Consider the following 22,790-nt stretch of genomic DNA (forward strand, 5'->3'; position numbering starts at 1 on the left):
TAGTGCCCTTTCTAAGTTACCAAAAGATTGGAGGACAGCTAAGCATCACCTTATCATCGAGCATCATCTTAACACGAATGAAAACTATTTGCGCCACTAACTGTGCAGCATCAAAATGAATTTAACTAAATAAATTAAAAAGAGGATAACAATCGTTAATAAATTCAAAGTCCTAAAATTCAGGTTTCCATTGAAAGTCCGAGTTTATTTCGATCCAACCTGAAATTTCTTAGTTAATGTCTTGCTAGTTTTTAGGCTAAGTTAGTTATCTCAGTTACCGCATATGCTGTCATCCCATGGGAGAAAGATATTCATTCATACATTAGTTACAACGCGTAGTATTTTAGAAGATCCATCCTTGACAAGTGAAGGAGCTGGTGGTAAAGTTAGCAATTACAGAATTGATGTAATTAATGACATAATGAAATCTTGCCGGTTCGCACCGTTTTCTAGCGTTAAAAAGGAGCCACTTAGTAAAGCCTATAATAAAATTGAGAGGTATACTAGTTGTTGGCCTATAACATCATCAAAAGTTACTTGGCTGCTCTCCAAAACATCATGGGTATTTCCCCAAATGCCATTTTTAAAGAAAATCTCAGTGAAAAAGAAGTGGACCATAAAATCTTTGATGAGGAAGATGCCACTATGTTATAACTTTTAATTATCTCAAAATGTTCTTAAACAAGGAGTTAAAAAGACCCATACTGGAAATTACGATAAATAATCCCTAAAAAGTTCACTTGTGGAGTAAGTGAACTTTATACTTTTAATATTAAAAAGTATTTATACTTTTTAATAAACTAGAAGGAAAGGGATTTCTCGGTGCTCTTGAAAAGTCGTGGAAATTCGGCAAACTTTTGAGGAACTTGTGTTCTCCTTTTCATGATTCCCATCGCGGTAGAAAATATTTGAGTTTCAAACCCCTTTTGTTTTTGCTGGATGTACATAACTTAATAGCTTTCCGTCGAATAAAGAATTTCTAAAGCATCAGTTTGCAGTACTAGATAGGATTGATTTAGTTTTTGACAACACAGAAGCAAATATCCCTAAAATGCTATGATTTAAACAATTTTCAGTCTTACTTCTTTTTCTTTTAGCCTTGAGGATTCATTAAGAAGTGGTAGTCGTGGGTCAAAAGGGTGGTATTCGTTGCACATTCCCTAGTAATTTTTATTTGATTTTAAGGATAAATTTGGAATGTTTTTTTTTTTTGAGACCACAAGTACCCTATATAAATTCTTGTAGAATAGAACGTTTTTTACGAAAATTTGATAAAAAAAAATATTTGAGTAAAACTGAAATGCTCTTTTAATTTTATGTTTTTTTCAGTGAAAATTTATTTAATGTTAGTTAAGTACAAAAAATATTATAACTTTTAGTCATCTCAAAATGTTCTTAAACAAGGAGTTAAAAAGAAATATAATACAAATTTCTAAATCGTGAAGAAACCCAAAATCATTTGCCATTCTTTGAGCATACCGATAAAATATTGAAGCATTTCTCTGTAATAGGCAAGTTCAAACATAGAATCACATCCCTATATTTTGCTTGTTTTTGTTTTACCAAATGTGTATTCTAAGAAACGATTAATTGTAATCTTTAGTGTTGTTTAGTACTATTTATTGCAGGATCCTTTCTAGTAGGCTGTCGTTCCAAGCAATGCTGCACAGGATAGTTGGAACCGTTTTTTTATTTGCTTTGGTATGTGCTGATGATTTTAAAGAAACTCCGCGCTTTGGATTTGGTGCCCTAGCCCCTGACGGAACCTTTGTTATGAAATTCAACAGAGATTCGCTTAAGTTTTCATTACTCATAACGTTACTAGTATTAGTTGCATCTGCTATTGTATTACCACTACTTGGTTTAATTGGTCTGGACAGACATAAGTTTGAAGAAGAAGAAGCTGAAGAACGTAGGTACTGGAATAGTCGGAATTTCAGGTAAGATGGAATGTGTACCAAGTCTTATTGTGTTTTCGTACTGATTTCAAACTTGTGGTGGAACATTTCCATTATCGCGTGCTATGACAGGAACCTAAGAAAGAAAAGAGCTACCAAAAATCATTGAAAAAGCACTTGAAGGCTAGAAAAAACCCTATTTCAAACCTGAATTAAGACAAAAATTGGATCAGAAATAGATCCAAAATTTATGCAATAAATCCTGATAAGATCCTATACTATACCAATTTCTCGAAATATATGGGCATTTTACTATTTATGTTGTGGGGTAACATTTTGTCCCATTTTTACTACGCTGTCGATTTGAGTTTACGGCAAATGTCTAACCTACCATTCTTACCTCAGGCTTGAGACCTTATTAGATCCGAGGATTAAATCTGAAAATTGCCTGAGACCAAAAATGTAGTTCTTCGCTTGTAAAACAGTTCGTGGTAACGAACTGTAGTAAGGAGCGACCCGGCTCAATAGTAAACGAAACTCTAAATAACGGAATTTTGATGCTAAAATATACATCAAAAGAATTGGATTTTCATGCTGATTTTAAATATATAAGTTTCATTAAATTTGGTCTTTGTCATCAAAAGTTACGAGCCTGAGAAAATTTGTCTTATTTTAAAAAATAGGGGAAAACACCCCCTAAAAGTCACAGAATCTTAATTAAACCATCGCATTCGGCGTATCAGAGAACCCTATAGCAAAATTTTCAAGCTCCTATCTACAAAAATGTGGAATTTCGTATTTTTTGCCAGAAGACAAATCACGGGTGCGTGTTTATTTGGTTTTTTTTCTTTTCCCCAGGGGTCATCGTATCGACCAAGTGGTCCTAGAATGTTGCGAGAGGGCTCATTCTAACGGAAATGAAAAGTTCTAGTGCCCTTTTTAAGCGACCAAAAATATTGGAGGGCACCTAGGCCCCCTCCCACGTTCATTTTTTCTCCAATGTCAACAGATCAAAATTTTGAGATAGCCATTTTGTTCCACATAGTCAAAAAAAATAATAACTATGTCTTTGGGAATGAATTACTCCCCCACAGTCCCTGGGGGAGGGGCTGCAAGTTACAAACTTCGACCAGTGTTTACATATAATAATGGTTATTGGGAAGTGTACAGTCGTTTTCAGGGGATTTGTTTTGGTTTTGGGGGTGGGGTTGAGGGGAGGGGGCTATGTGGGAGGAGCTTTCCTTGGAGAAATATGTCATGGGGGAAGAAAAATTCAATGAAAAGGGCGCAGGATTTTCTAAAATTACTATAAAAAAAAAATGAAAAAATAAACATGGAAAAGTTTTTTCAATGGAAAGTAAGGAGTAGCATTGAAACTTAAAACGAACAGAGATTATTACGCATATGAAGGGTTCTAAAAATACTTTAGCATAAAGAGCGAGGTATTTAGGAGGAGATAAATACCTCGCTTTTTATGCTATGGTATTTTTAGTAATTTCAACTATTTATTCTATGACCTTTCTGATTCAGGGGTCATTCTTAAAGAATCGGCACAAAACTTACGATTTAGTGTAAAGAGCGTGGTATTAACGAGGGTACAAACCCCCTCATATACATAATAAAAATTTAAGAATATAAAATTTTTTTTCGTAAGTTAATTCTTAAGTTACGTATATTTTTTACTAATAAGAAAATTCGTTAAAAATAAAATTCATAATTGCCTTTTTGTGTAACCAAAAAATTGCATGGCAACTAGGCCTCCTTCCCCATCCCTTATTTCTCAAAATCGTCTGATCAGAACTAAGAGAAAGCCATTTAGCCAAAAAAGGAATTAAAATGTAAATTTCATTTTAATAATTTATGTGTGGAGAGCCAAAATCAAACATGCATTAATTCAAAAACGTTCTGAAATTACATAAAAAAAACTAGTTTTTCTAACTGAAAGTAAGGAGCGACATTAAAACTTCAAACGAACGGCAATTACTCCGTATATGAAATGGGTTGTCCCCTCCGCAGTCCTTCGCTCTTTACGCTAAAGTTTGACACACACAATTCTGCTTTTTAAAACAATTAAAAGCTTTAGCATAAAGAGCGAGGGATTGCGGAGGGGACAACCCATTTCATATACGGAGTAATTTCTGTTCGTTTTAAGTTTTAATGTCGCTCCTTACTTTCAGTTAGAAAAACTAGGTTTTCTTATGTAATTCTTAATGTAGAATCAATGGACATTTTTTCTAACGCAAAACTGCTCACGGATAGCGAATTCAAGAAAACCACAGGAAAAACCCGTAGAGGTTATGGTAGACCTTAGGATTTAGAAGGATTATTGCCTGATTGCCTGCAACCAAGAATGTTTTTTTGCTTGTTCTTAATGTAGAGTTATGAGTGTGTGTGTGTGTTTTTGTGTGTGTGTGCGCGGGCACACGCGCTACGTGCGCGTGCGTGTGTGTGTTTGTGTGTGTGTGTCTGTTTGTGTGTGTGTGAGTGTGTGTTTATGTGTGTGCAAATGTCTAACCTCTACCATTCTTACCCCAGGCTCATGAGAGTGAGTGTGAGTGTGTAGGTGAATGTGAGAATGAGTTTGAGGGTGAGTGTGAGTGTGAGGGTGAGTGTGTGCGTGGATAATGTGTGTGTGTGTGTGTCTGTATGTGTGTATGTGTGTGTGTCTGTATGTGTGTATGTGAGTGTGTGTTTGTTTGTGTGTGTATGTGTATAAATATGTGTATGTGTGTGTATTTTTGTGTGCGTGTTTGTGTGTGTGTGTGTGCGTGTTTATGTGTGTGTGTTTATGTGTGTGTGTGTATGTGTATGTGTATGTGTATGTGTGTATGTGTATGTGTGTATGTGTATGTGTATGTGTATGTGTATGTGTATGTGTATGTGTATGTGTATGTGTATGTATACGTGTATGTGTATTTGTGTGCGTGTGTGCGTGTGTGTGTGTGCGTGTGTGCGTGTGTGTGTGTGTGTGTGTGTGTGTGTGTGTGTGTGTGTGTGTGTGTGTGTGTGTGTGTGTGTGTGTGTGTGTGTGTGTGTGTGTGTGTGTGTGTGTGTGTGTGTGTGTGTTTTTGTGTGTGTTTTTACCTGAGGATCTTTCATTTTGTTTGTTTTTAGGCTTTAGGAAAAAATCATGCTCATCTCTCTCAGACTATGTCAAAAACCCTGTTAATCTATCTCAGGCTCTGGTCTCTAGAGTACGCTAAAACACAAAGTATATAACAAATTAATGCATTGAAATATTTTTTGTTGAAATAATTGCATATAGAATATCATCATAGAAAATTTGAATGTTTCGAGTCCATTCCAAAAAAATAATTCACCATGTCTTATCTTGTCATGACACTTATTTCATTTCGGCGTCATATATGACATTTAACGTAGTTTTACTTTCAAGGTCATAACATATTTCATCATTGCTATTATTCTGTTCGATGATGGTATCTGATGGTAAACTATCAATGTTACTATTAACGTCCACCAATTGTCTGCTTGTGATTGAATTCTCCTTAATTTCCTTGGCGATATTAGTGATCTTCTTCCTCTTATTCTCAATGGTATTCATTATTTTGCAAATATATTCATCCCATTCGAGGGCTAATCGATGTCCCCTTGGCATTTTTACTTCAGCAGTGGGTACTCTTGGCTTCATTTCACTGCCGCTAGCCCCTTCAACTTCCAAAAGAGTAGAACCACTCATGTGTATGAACAAAAGTCTTTATTGACAATTTTACCATTCCGAACTCTGTTGAGATGTAAAATGACATGTAAAGTCATTTTTAGACATGAAAAAACTTTTAATAAGAAATTCTAAGCTCCAAAAAAATTAAGCAAAAAAAATTCAAAAAGCCTATAAAATTATAAACTTAAAAAAATTGAAGTTCAAACAAAAAGTGGGGAAAATTTTTTTTAGGGAATTGCTTTGGAGTCCCTGGAGGGGGACACGAGGGCCTCGATAGGAAGGTTGGGACCAAAACTCATGCACAAGCCACGAGAATTGAAAACTAGTGTACTCAGAACCGTTACATTACAAAAAGGATACCTGGATGATTGTAGTCACTACAATTTCTTGAACTGAAGCAAGTGTCATTGATCACCAAAAGTATATGTTTGTCTAGCAAGCATCTCCAATCCCTGTGGTATGCCTGTTCTTGGAATGATACCAAAAAAGACGCCCGGAAAAGAATCACTCATAGCATTTACCAAAAATCCAACTACGATTGGGAAATCGATTGTGCAATCAACTTGGCACAATATGATAACGTTTAACAACAGTTGGCTAGCGTCCAGAAACATTGAATTAATTGCCTAGAATGTATTTCCAAGAACCTAAGAATATCAATGACTTGTTGGCTCATATGACTAACGCGTCGTTCTTTTACCATAGGAAATCTTGGATCTCATGTTAGATTCCTATACCGGACATAAACTTCATAAATTCAATGGAAAAACTGCTTAGAATCTAAAAAATAAGAAATGTTTCCAGGAAACATTCTTATCTCGAAGACCAGATGCAATGGGAGTACTGGCTGTCAGGACGTATTGCATTGTTTCAGCGATAAAATAAACTTGCTAAGTAATGTTTCAAAGCATTATTATCTATATGGCTGTGACAGGAATATAGGTGGATACGAAGGGCTCACAGCTCCAATAGTATATCGGGATAGGGCCCCATCAGTATCCGTTGAGGGATACGAGGGGTTAACAACTCAAAAGTAACACCGAGATAGGGCTGCGCTAATTCGTATGGAGGGGTTGTTAGGGGTTAGTAACTACAATGGTACACCGGGATAGGGCTGCGCTAATACGTATGGAGGGCATACGAGGATATGCAGCTCTAACAGTACACCAGAATAGGGCTCCATCCGGACTCATCTATAGGATGCTACTCAAATATTTCTTTACAATCGTTACAATCCAAAATTATCGCGGTCTACGGCACAAGCCATTTCTATCTGTGATTTTGGTTTAGTATGTTATTTCATTTTCAGACTTTGAAACTGAGACAGAATTCGTGGTATTGAACTGAGTTACGACTATGTCTAAGGCTGATGAAAGCGGGTAAATATTGTTTGTGTGCGAAAGCAATTGACGTTTGGCCTCATTGCACAAGCCAACCGATAAAATTGGGTCCAAACATATGCTCTTCTATCAATAACAACTTTAGGAGAAATACAGGCAATAACCACTTTTTACATGATAATTTTTTTCTGCATAATTGGTAAACAAAGTGATCCAGTGGCCCCGCCAAACCCCCGCCACTCCCACTGTAGCTTTTTTTAAAGGAAGTTCGATATTTTACACCTCATTTTAAACAGTAGCTATGCTGGGATTTTCAACTGTTAAATTTTTAGTGATGGTGTAGACAAGTGACGGTTTGTTGGGATCAAAATTACACAAGGATTTCAGTAAGTATAATAGGAGGCACAAGGAGGGTCCCTAACCCCTTGACAGCTCCTCCCTTTTTAAACAAGCTTTTTAGTATAGGTTTAGACATCTTGCACCTTGTTTGAAGATTAATCTTGCAAGGACCACAGTCTATATTTTTGTAAACTCAAGGTTGCCCGTGCTCCTCCACTCCTCCCCTCACCTGTTCCACTATAAAGTCTTAACTGAAATGTGGACATGTAAATCATAATGTTCGAACCATAATAACGCAAAGATTTTCATTCGTGTGGTTCATGTGATTAGGACAGCAATACTGAGACGCAGGTTCCTTATAAATTACCTCCCCTTCCACCACCCTTTACACGGGTACCGGCAGGGGGAGGCAGGGGGCCATGGACCCGCTGGAAATTTGGGACTATAAAGTAATTATAAGGAAACCAAAGGAAAGAGAGCAGAATAGGGACAAACCACGAGAAAATGTGTGTTTCCCCATTGTTGGCTGTCTACCAGTTGATTTTGACCCTTAATAAGGAAAATATAAGCTCTTATTTGTGACTGAATTACCCATTTCCAGTTTTCCACAAAAAATTTTCAATATGATTTGGTTGGAGCACAAACAACAAAAAATCAAATTCTTCATAGTATTGAATGATAAGTATATAATGATCCTTGTCAATAAAGAAATTATAAGAGCCAAACTATTGATAACATTAAATCAAAGAATCAGCTTTTTATGGTGATCCTAAATATGCATTTATTTATTAGTAGTTAGTGCAGTTACTAGTACACAAGAAATTTCGTATAATCATAGAAAACAAAAGTAAAGCAACTTAATAAGTGACAATTTCGGTAAAACATACGCCGTCAACTTTTGCTTGCATTGCAAGAGTAACCATGAGCTGATATATGAAGCTACTGAAGTCAGAAATATTTTTGCTGAACGGAATACTGCGAAATTCTGTATTTTCCCCCTGAACAGATTAATTTTTTTGTGTTTTATTATCATTTATTTTTTTTCAGGAATGATTGTACTTGTCTAGTTGTCACTTTGACAAATATTTAATTTTTTACAGTTGTTGAATATAAAAATATTAAATATATCAGTTTTCGTATTCAAAATTAAATTAAAAATATTGACTTAAAATTGTTTATTTGACTTTCTTAATCTTAGTTTTAATATTTTACTTTGGACAAACTACTTTTATAACAGTAGGCAATGAATAAGTCTAAAGGCAATAAATATTTTGGTGTTAGAGAACGAATTTCAAAACTGTCGATATTGTTAAAAATATCCGTTCAACGCTTCGGCATTGTTCAAGCCTTACGAAGATTAAGCAGTTTGTCCATTAAAATGTACTTTTTAGGAATCTACCCTACCTTCAACCTAAACAATGGCTCACCCGCCCCCTCATTGTAGCTGATACGCAATTATAGATCACCAAACGTAGCCGAACTTCATTACAAATGAAGCGAATCAACTTGGTTGAATCCAGTACTGCCAACGTGCGGCATTATTTCTTTTGCAACTGGGAAGCCTAAAATGTAGTTATTTATACTTTTAAATCGATTATCTCCAAAGAATTTTAAATTAATTGCAAATCCGCCCTCTTCAGGGTAAAGTCGTTGTCTGGTACGCTAAAATGGCGGAAAACAAGACTTTTCCCTGGCCCAATCTCTGTGGTCACTTAAAAAAGAACTTTAAATTCATGTTTGAATGAGCTCCCTCCCAATTATCTTGGACCTTTGGTTTGATAAAATCACTCCTGAACAAAAACAAATAAACAGGTATCGACGATGAATCTTCTGGGGAAAAAATTGCGAAATTCCACATTTTAAAGACTGAAGCTTGAAACCTCTACGGTAGGCTTCTCTACATTTTATGATTTTATGATTTATTTTATGATTTTTTCTGAACGTTTTTACTTTTAAATCAATTATCTTCAAAGAATTTTAAATTGATTGCAAATTCGTCCTCTTCTGGGTAAAGTCGTAGTCTAATGCGCTGAAAAGGCTTAAAACAAGACTTTTTCCTGGCCCAATCTGTATGATTATTTAAAAAAAAAAAATTCTTGATTGAATGAGCTCCCTCCCCATTATCTTGGACCTTTGGTTTGATACAGTCACCCCTGGAAACAAAAAACCATTAATAAACAGGTATCGACGATGAATCTTCAGGGGAAAAAAAAATGCGAAATTCCACATTTTAAAGACTGAAGCTTGAAACCTCTACGGTAGGCTTCTCTCATATGATATATTCAATAAAAGGGATTTTCAATAAGATCGCTTGCTTTTTTGGTGTGTTTCCTCTTTTTTCAAAAATCAGACAAATTTTCTCAGATTTTGGGTTTTGAGTGAATAACAACAAACCGAAAGAATTTTATATATTTAGAATCAGCATAAAAAGCCAATACTGGCGATGTAGCAATTGTCATGAGAATTCCATTTTTAGCTTTTGGTGAATATTGGCCCAAGTCACTTTTTGCTTCCAGTTTTGTTTTTAATCACAAACTATTTAATAAGATTCTCTGGTGACAAAATTTTTTGAAGCTGTTCATTTTATGATTTTATGATTTCTTATGAACGTTTTAACTTTTAAATCAATTATCTTCAAGATGTTTTAAATTGATTGCAAATTCGTCCTCTTAAGGGTAAAGTCGTAGTCTGATGCGCTAAAATGGCTGAAAACAAGACTTTTCCCTGGCCCAATCTGTATGGTTATTTAAAAAAAAAAATTAATTCATGTTTGAATGAGCTCCTTCCCAATTATCTTGAACCTTTGGTTTGATATAGTCACCCCTGGAAATAAAGAACCATTAATAAACAAGTATCGACGATGAATCTTCTGGAGAAAAAAATGCGAAATTCCACATTTTGAAGACTGAAGCTTGAAATGTCGACCGTAGGCTTCTCTCATATGATATATTTGATAAAAGGGATTTTCAATATGATCGCCAGCTTTTTTAGGGTGATTCCTCTTTTTTCAAAAACAAGGCAAATTTTTACTTAGATTTTTGGTTTTGGGTGGGTAACAACAAACCGAAAGAATTTTATATATTCAGAATCAGCATAAAAAGCCAATATTGCCGATGTAGCAATTGTCATGAGAATTCCATTTTTAGCTTTTAGTGAATATTGGCCCAAGTCACTTTTTGCTTCCAGTTTTTTTTTTTTTTTTTTTTTTTTTTTTTTTTTTTTTTTTTTTTTTTTTTTTTAATCACGAACTATTTGATAAGATTCTCGGGTGATGAAATTTTATTTGAACCTGTTCATTTTATTTAATTGAATAGGACAATAAAAAGAAAGAAGGCCAATTTGACAGATGGATAGTTAAGTTAAAAAAAAATTCTTTCAATATTCAACTTTTTATTTTATTTAATGTCTGAATATATAAGGGACTTAAATTTCAGGGTGAGAATGGTTCTGTTATGAAAAAGCTACATTTTACATGGCCAGTATAAAATCAAAACGTGGTATCTATACAGGCAGGATGATTTTTGAGTATATCTACTCCTTCTGTAAACTATTTTAAGGCGTAAAAAATTGCATAAAGACAAGTCTACATCTGATATAATGTTGGAAAGCAATAAATCTTTCTGTAATTTTGGTTTGGGTTTGATTTTCTTTCAAGATTAAATGCATAATAATTAAATGTATTATTAATTAAACAAATTGATCCCTATGCCCGGAATCCTTGTCGTTTAAAATTTACTGTATTTTATTTCATTTTGCATGGAATTTAATTGTTCTTTTTATTTGACAGTTTTCCCCTATGAGTATTTAAAAATAAACTTATTTCTACGAAAAAAATATCCTGAAATATATTCCGTCACCCAGCCACCACTGCTATTTTGGCGTCTGGCCCCCCTGGAAATTTTCTGCCGGCGCCCTTGATCCTTTAGCATATAATTAGGCATGTTGAATCTTACTTAAGGATCCATATCGGTGGAAAATCAAAGTGGAATCCTTAGTTCAAACCAACTACCCTTGCCGACTTTTCTATAGATTAAATAAAAAAAACAAGTTTTTTAACTGAAAGTAAGGAGCGACATTAAAACTTAAAACGAACAGAAATTACTCCGTATATGAAAGGGGCTTTTCCTCCTAAACGCCTCGCTCTTTATGCTAAAGTTTGACTCTTTCTCTTAACTCTATTTTTAAAACAGTAAGAAGCTTTAGCGTAAAGAGTGGGGAATTTCTGTTCGTTTTAATTTTTAATGTCGCTCTTTACTTTCAGTTAAAAAACTTGTTTTTTTTTAATTTCTGGACATTTTTGAATTAATACGTTTTGATTTTGGCTCTCCGCACATAAATAATTAAAACCAAATTTGCATATTAATTTTTTTGGCTAAATGGCTTTCTCATAGTTTTAATCGGAAGATTTTGAGAAAAAAGGAGAGAGGGAGGAAGCCAAGTTGCCCTCCACTTTTTTGATTACTTAAAAAGGCAACTAGAACTTTTAATTTTTTACGAACATTTTCACAAGTAAAAAAATATACGTAATATGCGAATTAACTTACGTAACGAACTTCTATATTCGTATGTACGTAACGAACTTCTATATTCGTATGTTTTTATTGCGTATATGAGGGAGTTCACCCCTCGTTGATACCTCGCTCTTTACACTAAAGCTTAAATTCTGTCCCAGTTCCTTAAGAATGACCCTTAAATCACAAAGGCCGTAGAATAAATAGTTGAACTTACTAAAAATACTTTAGCGTAAAGAGCGAGGTATTACGAGGAGGTAAACCCCTCATATGCGCAATAATTTCTTATCATTTTAAGTTTAAATGCTGCTCCTCACTTTCAGTAAAAAAAAATTCATATTTAATTTTTTATTGTTTTTTTAAATAATGCTAAAAAATCCTGCGCCCCCTTCATTGAAAGTCTCTTCTCCCATGAGAAGTTTTACCATGGAAAGATCCTCCCACGTAACCCCCCTCACCTCAACTCTCCCTCCCAAACCCAAAAAATCCCCCTGAAAACGTCCGTACACTTCCCAGTAACCATTACTATAATAATAATAATAATAATTTATTCCAGAAAAAGCCAGTGGCCATAGGAAATTTACATAACAAAAAACAAACAACAAATCAACTAAAATAAATTAATACTATTTAAAGAAAACGCTCCCGGTGTGCCGCTGCAATCCTGACAAATCTTGCTATCCATTTTTTTCCCCTCCGCAATCCCTCGCTCTTTACGCTAAAGTTTTTAATTGTTTTAAAAATTAGAATTGTGGCAAAGAGTCAAACTTTAGCGTAAAGAGCGAGGTATTGCGCAGGGGAAAACCCATTTCATATACGGAGTAACTTCTGTTCGTGTTAAGTTTTAATGTCGCTCCTTACTTTCAGTTAAAAAAACTAGTTTTTTTTTATTTAATTTTTGAACGTTTTTGAATTAATGCATGTTTGATTTTGGCTCTCCTCACATAAATTATTAAAATGAAATTTACATACTAATTCTTTTTTTGGCTAAATGGCTTTCTCTTAATTTTGATCAGACGATTTTGAGAAATAAGGGGTGGGGAAGGAGGCGTAGTTGCCCTCCAATTTTTTGGTTACTTAAAAAGGCAACTAGAACTTTTAATTTTTAACGAACGTTTTTATTAGTAAAAAATATACGTAACTTAAGAATTAACTTACGTAACAAACTTTTATATTCTTATATTTTTATTATGTATATGAGGGGGTTTGTCCCCTCGTTAATACATCGCTCTTTATACTAAATCTTAAGTTTTTTCCCAATTCTTTAAGAATGACCCCTGAATCAGAAAGGCCGTAGAATAAATAGTTGAAATTACTAAAAATACTTTAGCATAAAGAGCGATATATTCATCTCCTCCTAAATACCTCGCTGTTTATGCAAAAGTATTTTTCGAACCCCTCATATGCTTAATAATCTCTGTTAGTTTTAAGTTTTAATGCTACTCCTTACTTTCAATTGAAAAAACTTTTTCATGTTTATTTTTTCATTGTTTTTTTTTTTTTTTTTTAGTAATGCTAGAAGATCCTGCGCCCTTTTCATTGAATTTCTCTTCCCCCAAGACATATTCCTCCAAGGAAAGATCCTCCCACATAGCCCCCTCCCCTCAACCCAACCCCCCAAACCAAAAGAATCCCCCTGAAAACGTCTGTACACTTCCCAATAACCATTACTGTATGTAAACACTGGTCAAAGTTTGTAACTTGCAGCCCATCCCCCAGAGACAGTGGGGGAGTAAGTCATCCCCAAAGACATAGTTATTATGGTTTTCGACTATGCTGAACAAAATGGGTATCTCAAAATTTTGATCCGTTGACTTTGGGAAACAAAATGAGCGTGGGAGGGGCCAAGGTGCCCTCCAATTTTTTGGGTCACTTAAAAAGGGCACTAGAACTTTTCCTTTCCATTAGAATGAGCCCTCCTGCGACATTCTAGGATCACTTGGTCGATGCGATGACCCCTGGGAAAAAGAAAAAAAAATAAACACGCACCGGTGTCCGATCTGTCTTCTGGCAAAAAATACGAAATTCCACATTTTTGTAGATAGGAGCTTAGAATTTCCGATATGGGGTTCTCTGATACGCTAAATATGATGGTGTGATTTTCGTTAAGATTCTTTGACTTTTAGGGAGTGTTTCCCCCTAATTTCCAAAATAAGGTAAATTTTCTCGGGCTCTCAACTTCTGATGACAAAGACTAAATTTGATGAAAATTATATATTTAAAATCAGCATGAAAATCCGATTCTTTTGATGTATCTTTTAGCATCAAAATTCCGATTTTTAGAGTTTCGTTTACTATTGAGCCGGGTCGCTCCTTACTACAGTTCGTTACCACGAACTGTTTGATGTTTAAGGCCAGTGGTTACAATACAGGAAAAATAATTTTAAATGTCACGTTGTGCCCAAACAGAGTATCTGACGCTACTGTCGAAAATGAATTAAAACGTAAAAATAGGCTTCTTATATTAATTTGTTACATTAAGGGTCTTTATCAATTTTTCCCAGCCACAAAGACATCTCTATTTCATAATAAGCTGGGTTACTGAAATTATGACAGAAAGCCTGACCAAGATTCTGACAAAAATATTACCTGCTTTTAGCTCAAAGACTATGCATCATAATTTATGCTCTAAATACCAAAATAAAGAAATAAAATAGACCGAAAGGCGAACTTGTTGGCCTTAAAAGCTTGAGAAATTGTGGATTGCTTCTAGCTTTTGCTGTTGCGTTTTTTTTTGTTTTTTTTTTTTTTTTTTGCTTTCGTTCACAATCTAAGATTTTGAGAGGTTGTGAATGATTGTTGGTGTTTCTTTACTCAGATTTTGGTCTATTTAATATTTGACTTTTTAAAATATTAAGTATAAATCAATTTTCAGGTCGCATAGCTTACTTCGTAATCGAATGTCACTTTTTCTGAGAGCAATGGAGAAGTATAGCAACAGAGATTATTTAGATAGCTAATATTTGTTTGTAAGAACAAGCGATTATTATTGTATCTGAAAGATGGCTAGAGATAAGATCAACTGCAGTTGGAAGAAAAGTTAAGGAGTTACAAGTTTTGTTAAATATTTAATATTATTAAAGATTTTCATTGAAAGTTACATGAAATTTTAGTTTTATATGATTTATTCAAACATATTGTTGAATATATAAAATTGATACAATAGAAAATGTCTGCAATAGAAATGTGATGCAATAGAAGTTTATATTTTAGGAGGTCTGATGCAACTTCTTAGAAAAAGAAAGGCTTAGGTTTCCTCATTCAGAAACAGAAAACTAATTTTTACAAAATACTTATGAAAAAAGTGACGTTTTTTGCTAGTGTGAAGCATAAGGTACTAGTCAGTCTCATAAACTCTAACACAATAACAACAAATAAAACCTAACATAAATAAATACAAGGAACAAAAGAGCCAAATAGCAAACCAGACTTTTTCAACCACATTCCTATAATACACCCATACAACAACAACCATATCACTCTACCTCCCTTTTTTCATTCCACTCCACAACCCTTCCTCCGTGTTATCCCATCTACCTGCCTCTTTTACTGCCTGCCACCCTCAATCATAACAAACTTTGCAAAGTAACCTTCAAAATGGTCGTCTCCCCGCTCCCTTCGAACAAACTTGTTCACTTCAACCATCTTCTAACAAACACTCTTTTATTTTTCTCTAAGAAACTAAAAGAATTCCAGCTGCTTTGAAGCTCATCGGTAACAAATTCCCCACAAAAGATCCGAGATACCGTAATCTAAAATCAGGACCATATGGTGCTCCTATGCTATCACCGAATTATCACTAAGTCTAGTCTCATACTTCATACTCATGAATATCACTATTGGCACGGTAAAAATTCAAAAAAAAAAACTCGGGACTAGAATGTTTGCACACAAATAAAAAAACACAACTTGATAATCACGTACTCCATCGACGTTAAGCAAAACCAAAGACCTAGAAGAAGCGAATGTATCCTTCACTTCTTTTATATACTTTCCTATTATCCCCACTACTTTGTTTTACAGGGTTTTTACTCTTGGAATTACAGTAAAAGTTACAGCTCCAGATTAGAGAGCCGTAAGAGTTATGTGGGTAAATAATTGGGTGGTATATCTTTAGTAGAAATCGCTTTGGCAGAAAGTGCTGCAACGTTCGTATGATTCCTACTCCTATGGAAATTACGGATGAAATAGCGTCACTAGGGTGCCTTCAAGACACATTAAAATCAAAAACCCTAAGTATTACAGGCAATTCTGTTGATGCAGAGCCTTCCCATATCATAGGCAGAGCAATAGCGCTACCTAAGTAAAGAGCTGGGCGCCCATGATTCCATGTTTCTTTCATATTACCTTTCCATACCTCTAATTTGCGAATAAAAAATTCAGAGACTGCCTCTTTTCGTAGCTTATTTACTAGATTCCTCCATTTTTTGAAACGTTTTATATCAGTTATTGTTTCGACCATCCAAATATCTTTCATACAGCCTATTTCTCAATTCTGTCTGATCAATTATCTCGATAGTTATCTATGGTTTTTAAGCTGAATTTTTTTCTTTTTATGATGTAAGCATTCCTTGTTTCTTTCATATTACCTTTACATGCAGATATGTAAAAGTAAAGGATATGTAAAAATAATTAGATTGGATAGGTGTCTGTTTCTCTCATAGATAAGTAGAATAGTTTACATAAGCATATCAAAAGCTCGTGAAGGAAATTCCATTTCTTCTAAATTCCGTTATTAAGTACTTCTGTGGATGTTTCTGTTTCTCTCATAGATAGGTAGAAGAGTTTACATAAGCATATCAAAAGCTCGTGAGGGAAATTCCGTTTCTTCTAAACAGATATTAAGTACTTCTGTGGATTTTTGACAGTTATCTTTTTTAGAAATCGAGTTACGATCCTCTTTTTTGCAGGCCTTTTCACAGAACGATTAATACTGTCCACTAACGGAAATTGGTCAATGCCAGTGTAGACTATCACATCAGCGAAAGTCCCAGTAAGGTTAACCAATATAACAAAAAAATTATCAATCAGTGTTACCCTTTGTGTAGTTATTCTCTTGGGTACATCAAACAGCGCATACAAATACCTTGAAATCATGGAATTTCAAAAGCGGCTATTTTGATTATACAAATCTTATAAATTAAAATTACCCATGACAATATGAATACATTCGTGCTCTACTTTAGCAAGTAGATCACTAAACATCAATGAAATAATATAAATGAGCAGCAGCTTTTACAACATACTTTTTATATTATTTTAATATTTATATGAACATTAATTGAAAAATATCTACCGTACCTTCATTCCAAACACTGAGATCCTTGCGTACGATACTCTCAACCTAATTCCCGAAAATAAAAGAAAATTGTGCAAATCTACAAGAAAACAATGAAATTAATTGATGCTAATTTGGTTCAAATTTAATTCAATAGATGGCATTCTAGAAATTTATTTTTTAATCTTCAATATTCAAATTTTTCCCAGAATCCGGAGGTAGATCGCATCATAAAATGGGACCATCAGCTCACCTTAAAAGACTAGGACTGTATACAATCCATACATCCCTAAAAGCTGGAATTCCAGTACGGAAATTCTTTTGCACTCGTTTTTGATTTCTTGCAAATCAAAGAGAAAAAGGAAAGTAGGTCAAGGCTGCGAAACCATACGTACATAAAATTATAAGAAGAGACAACGATAATCAAAATAAGATAAAATAAATTATAGAAATAACGGTTAAAACTTATGATTAAGACTGTAAACATATTACATACTGATATTAGCCAGAAACTGTCTGGCTTTTATCTATAATTTATGTTGATGCTATTAGCCTTTTGATACTAATCCCTTTAAAGGTATTTTGAAAGCTTTTTATGCCTCGTTTTACTTTCAGTTATTTGTAAACCACTTAAATTGTCTTTAAATTGAGCATAAATTGCAAGTTCTTTAATTGTTTTTTAAGCTGACAAATTTTCTTGAAGTATATTTGTGTGTGCTAGGAAAAATGAAGGTAACTTGACCTGATCTTAACAGCCATTGCAAAATTGAGTTCGGCTGAAAATCTTTGGGTTTAATTTGGCTTCTTTTATATTGGCTTTAACGTGCATTATTTTAAAACCTGAAAAAGGGGTGGACGAAAACCCATCGGATCACTTGTACTTCCATGTAAGGGAGGAAGAAGAAATTGCTGTGTCTGAAAATTTACTTTCACTATTCTGCGTGAGGTTAAGAATTGCATTGTTTACAAAATAGGTCGGATTTCTATGAGAAGCCCTGTGTGTCTCCGGAGGAACTAAGGTCTAAGGTAAGCTTTTATATGATTTTGATCAGTATCTAGATTTTTTTAAATACCATCTATAGAAAAGTGGCCTAAGAGAGCAATGTTAATAACACCTAAAATCAAAGAGCATGAGAAGCTAGAGTGGAAATTTCGGCGATTTAACATGGAAAGGTAGGAGTTGAAAACTATTAGCGCCAGACGCAGCGTAGTGGCTGGCGAAATCATTAAAATGTCTTTAAATAAGTAGAAAAATTCAAGTCAAACTGGATAATTGGTAAAGGCCTTACCAAATAGTATTGAAAACTCATAGTTTTTCCATGCTCTTTGGGCCTGGTCGGTACATATACGCCTATATCACTTAAAGGTGAAGAGTGAAGTCTCTCCCCGTGTTCTTTTACTTGTCCAATGGGATTTCCACTTATCGGGGTTTAACCCCTAAAAGATAACAATAAATACTTATCTGGCCACTTGTTACTTGAAACGGCACGAATAACTACGAGAATAACAACATTTTCACATGTAAAATAGCCTATATTACTGCTTTAATGCTGACCGTGTCCGAAATCTTATTTCACAAAGAATGCTGCATCTGGATGCAGGGTTAATTCTGAATACTCAGTCCGAAAACTGTTTTCGTCATTTGTTCTTTGAAGCTCAAATCCCTACTCAACAGCAACTCAGTAGTAGGGGAAGAAACAGAAATCAACTATCAGATTGAAAATAGCTTCCATGTAGCTCCTAATCACTTTGCTACTACTAAAAATTAAAGTACTGGACATTCTTTTGCTCTGTCTGATGGAGGAGCAATTTTTTTTCTTGCAGATAATGCATGCATAATTGTCAAGACTTTGATTTTGGATAGCTCAGGTCAGACACTGGGTATATCTAGCATTTACTATAGTCTTTGGTAGGCCTATGTCTAACAATAAGTAAGGCCCATGACTTTCTTATGATGGCGATCAAGATCAAAGGTCATCACTAGATTCAAGGATCGAATTTTCTCTGGCCTTTGAAATCTAGTGGTCATGCAAATTGGGTGATCATTAGATTTGTAACATAGTGTATATGCACTGCTGCACTAAATATATCTCTAGAGAAAATAAAATGTCAATGTCTCCAGAACCATCTAGACCATATCTAGTAGGCTAATAGAACTGAGATTTTCCATTACAAAGCTGCTGCTAAGAATCAGAAACACAAAGAATTGAGATTAGAAGGCAGTTGTGTTTATAGGCCTTGATTATTTAGACCAATTAGATTTGTCCTATATTTTACCACTTTTAGCTGAATTCTTTTGTTTTGCATTTGCTTTGCTAAAAAGTTGTCTTAAAAAGTTCCAAGTTTAGAGAATTATGTTAGTACTTTTCTTGCTGATCAGAACAATTGTCTTTACAAATCCTTCTGTTTAAAGTATTTTAGAGAGATTATAAAGTGCACCATGGGCGCATTGCAGTCTCAAATGAGCTTGTGGAAAACAAATAGAACTTATAATTGTTCTAATTTGTATTATTTCAAGACCAGAATATCACAAAACTAAGCTTTCATATTGCTTATTGTATCTTAAGTAAATACAATTCCTGATGGAGTTTTGTTGATACCTGTCTTAAATTTAATTTGTCTAAATAAAATGCATATTGTTTATGGGCAGCAACTATGACATGAGTTTTTTAAAATATTTTCTTTTTTTAAACAATTGTTGTTCTGTGGTCACATTTGTGTTCCTTCCTAAGTGGCTGGCTCTCTAGCTTGAGAATCCTTTGTCCAAAGGGCATAGGTTTAATTCCTGGTATTACTAGATTATTTGGTTTGGGACAGGGATCAGTGATGTGACTCTGATAGCTCGGCTAGAATTGGCCCAACTTTAAAAAGTTACCTAAAGAAATGTGGGGACAGTAAGCAGGAAGGGCATGCAAAAGCACAGGATGGCTGGCCCCTAGCTTCCTATTGCACTTCCTGGCTAAAGGATCACCTTGTCCTTTACTGGGCTTCTGACTTAGCCATATAAGCTTTCTTTTAAACTTATTAAACATAAATACAAATTAAGAAACGGCAGTAGGGTAGTTGTTCCTTTCCAATGAATTGTTGATGTATAGACAAAAGTGTGGGTCATGAGAGATGGCTGGTGAAGGTTTTGCAAGGTTTAAGAATTTAGGCAATTGCTCAGGTTGGCAACTGAGCACAAAAGTAAAATTTTGTGAATGGATTTTCTTTGTGACTGTTATGCTTATGTAATGTCAAGTATTTTATAGTTAATCTTTATTGTTTTATTTTAATTGCAATGGCCCTAGGACTTTAGTATAATTAAACCAACTTACATACATCCCTTTTCTTCAAACAGACAGGAGTTCTATGTTCCCTAGCTTCAATAAATTTATATGCAATTTTGAGACCAAGGGTTACAAAGTAGGTCAAAACTTGCAAATGGAACTGTGGTGCAACTAATTAATTTGTAAGGAATGTATGTCAAGTTAAAGAATTAAAAAAAAATCATTTGGAATTCAAACAAGACAAATAAATAAATAGAAGTATCCCTTTACAATCATTTAATGAATTGTCACAAATGTAGGTCACTATTAAGATTGAAATGAACAAAGCTTCAATTATGAATCTGTTTTCTTTCAACAGACTGAAGGGGCAAACCTCCAAGCTTTGATAAATTCAATCTCACTTTTGGGCTCTTTTCAATGGGAACTTTCTTTGGATTTTTTTTTTTACCAACTAAAAACAGTAGGGAAAGCATCAGGTATAAGGGACTTAAGAGACTTGACAACATTTAGAAAAAGCTACATGCAACATGATCTAAATAAGGATGCTATTGTAGATTATCAAAGAGAAGCCTACATATATCCCAAATAAAGTAAATGCATATTACAAAGAACAAGAACAGGTTCATAGAATACCATTGAAGTGGTAAAGAAACAAGAAAATTGCAAAAGTTGAGATTATAAGATTAACAAGAAACTATGAAAATTGAAGTACAGTACTAGCCTCCTTCCAACAGGACAAATAAGGGGATTCACACCCCAAGGCTCTGACTACTTTCAACTACACCTTTAGGAGCAAAAAAAAAAAAAATTAAATACATTTTTTCACATATGTCAAATATGACAGTTGACTCAGGAGTTTAGGATCAGGGATTCAACACTCTGTGGTGCCACAAATGGAAGGACCTTTGCTGTCATAAGCATTGTTAATACTAGCACACACCCATACTCAAATATAACATTCTGTAAAGTCATAAACATCTTAAACAGCAAAAATAAAAGACTTTTTTTTATTTTTGATAAATATTATTTGAAAAAGGACACTACAAGGCAAATATCAGGCTCATCAGCATGCTAAATTTGATGTGACAATGATAAAATTTGTTAAATCTTTTCTGGGATCAAACGTGTTAACTATAGATAACACAGACATTGCAATTTCTATTTCTCCCTAGGTCAAAAACTTTGCTCAATCCAAATTTATAAGGTTTCAAAGATATGCCAATACATTTCCTTAATTTTGAAGAAAAAAAAGTGATATGGCTCAGAATTCTACTCATAACAGGAATTGGATTTTCAGAGCTAAAGGCAGAGAAAAAGCAACTGGTAACTAAAACATAAGATAAAATGTTGTTTTGTCAAAATTTCAATTTTGACAAACCTGTTAAACTTGTCAAACCTGTCAGATTGGCGACTTTTATGGCTCTCTAGAGGGAAAAGGAGTGGAGGTGGGTACTCTAGAATTCCTTCCAAGGATATACTTTAGCCTTTAGAACCGCCCCTGAAAGTTTCATTTTCCTAACCTTACCCCTTTCTGAGATAACAAGAAGTCACTCAACTAGAATATTAACAATCACTTTATTAAACAACTATCAAAAAACTGCTGATCAGCTATTACTCTGCTTAGAGATAATCGTTTAGCAGGGCATGAGAAATTTTGTATTTTCTCTTTGTTTGAAACATCTTAATTTTTTTGCTTAAGAATAACAGAACAAGAAGTCAATGATCATTGTATTTAGCAGTTATCATAAAATTAAAGCTCTATGATCACTGAGCAAGGTGAAGATCTTCATCCTTAATAATAATCATCTAAAAGCTGCTGATCACAAATAATTTTTTTTTTAACTGAGATATTCTTAGCCACTTACACTGGAAGTCTTTTGTCACACATTTTTGGAATTTGAAATCTCTCTGGAAACAGATCTTTCTTCCTTATGCTCTGGTTTTCCTTATGCTTTGGATATGGATCGCCACTATCTTTCTTTAGTTTCTTCTAAAAAACCTCAGATAAATGCTGCAATTTCGTAGAATTTTTTCGTGGGGTTTTTGACGTCATAACCCTGCGATAATTACAGATGAAATTCTAGTCCGGACTGAGAATTCTTCGAAGAATTCCAGACGGATGCGAAATTAATTCTGCATACTTTAGATTTCGGACACGCTTGCTATGTGAAGTTCTGACAAGGAAGAGTCTGGGGCTTCGGGCCTGTTTCTAGTTTTTAAATTTAAAAAATCACCAACTTCTTTGAACTCCAATTATAGCCCTGTTTTTGGCCTGCTTGAGCCAGTATCCAGTTCCTGATTGTCATTTACACTAAATTTCACTTTTTTGTTTAATCATTTCTTGTCAATATTACTAAGGGGTCATAGTTAAGCACTAGAGAAGTCATTGTTAAATAACATGTGCTTATGTATATATAGCTTTTTGCTACTTATTCTTCTCTGGTTATATAATGCTTGATGTGGTATAAGCCAATAG

At 34.3% G+C, this 22,790-nt stretch overlaps 1 long non-coding RNA gene across 1 annotated transcript in view; it reads left to right on the top strand.

Moving 5' to 3' along the window:
* LOC136039908 (uncharacterized) overlaps window positions 1–14,818 on the top strand; it is a 22,899-nt gene extending 8,081 nt beyond the window's left edge. The window contains exons 2-3 of the long non-coding RNA XR_010620580.1: window positions 1,629–1,940; window positions 14,643–14,818. This is a non-coding gene — a long non-coding RNA (uncharacterized LOC136039908). The remainder of the gene's footprint in view (window positions 1–1,628; window positions 1,941–14,642) is intronic.
* Window positions 14,819–22,790: the final 7,972 nt, after the last annotated feature.

This window comes from Artemia franciscana, chromosome 20 (assembly GCF_032884065.1).
Source record: "Artemia franciscana chromosome 20, ASM3288406v1, whole genome shotgun sequence".
Classification (NCBI taxonomy): domain Eukaryota; kingdom Metazoa; phylum Arthropoda; class Branchiopoda; order Anostraca; family Artemiidae; genus Artemia; species Artemia franciscana.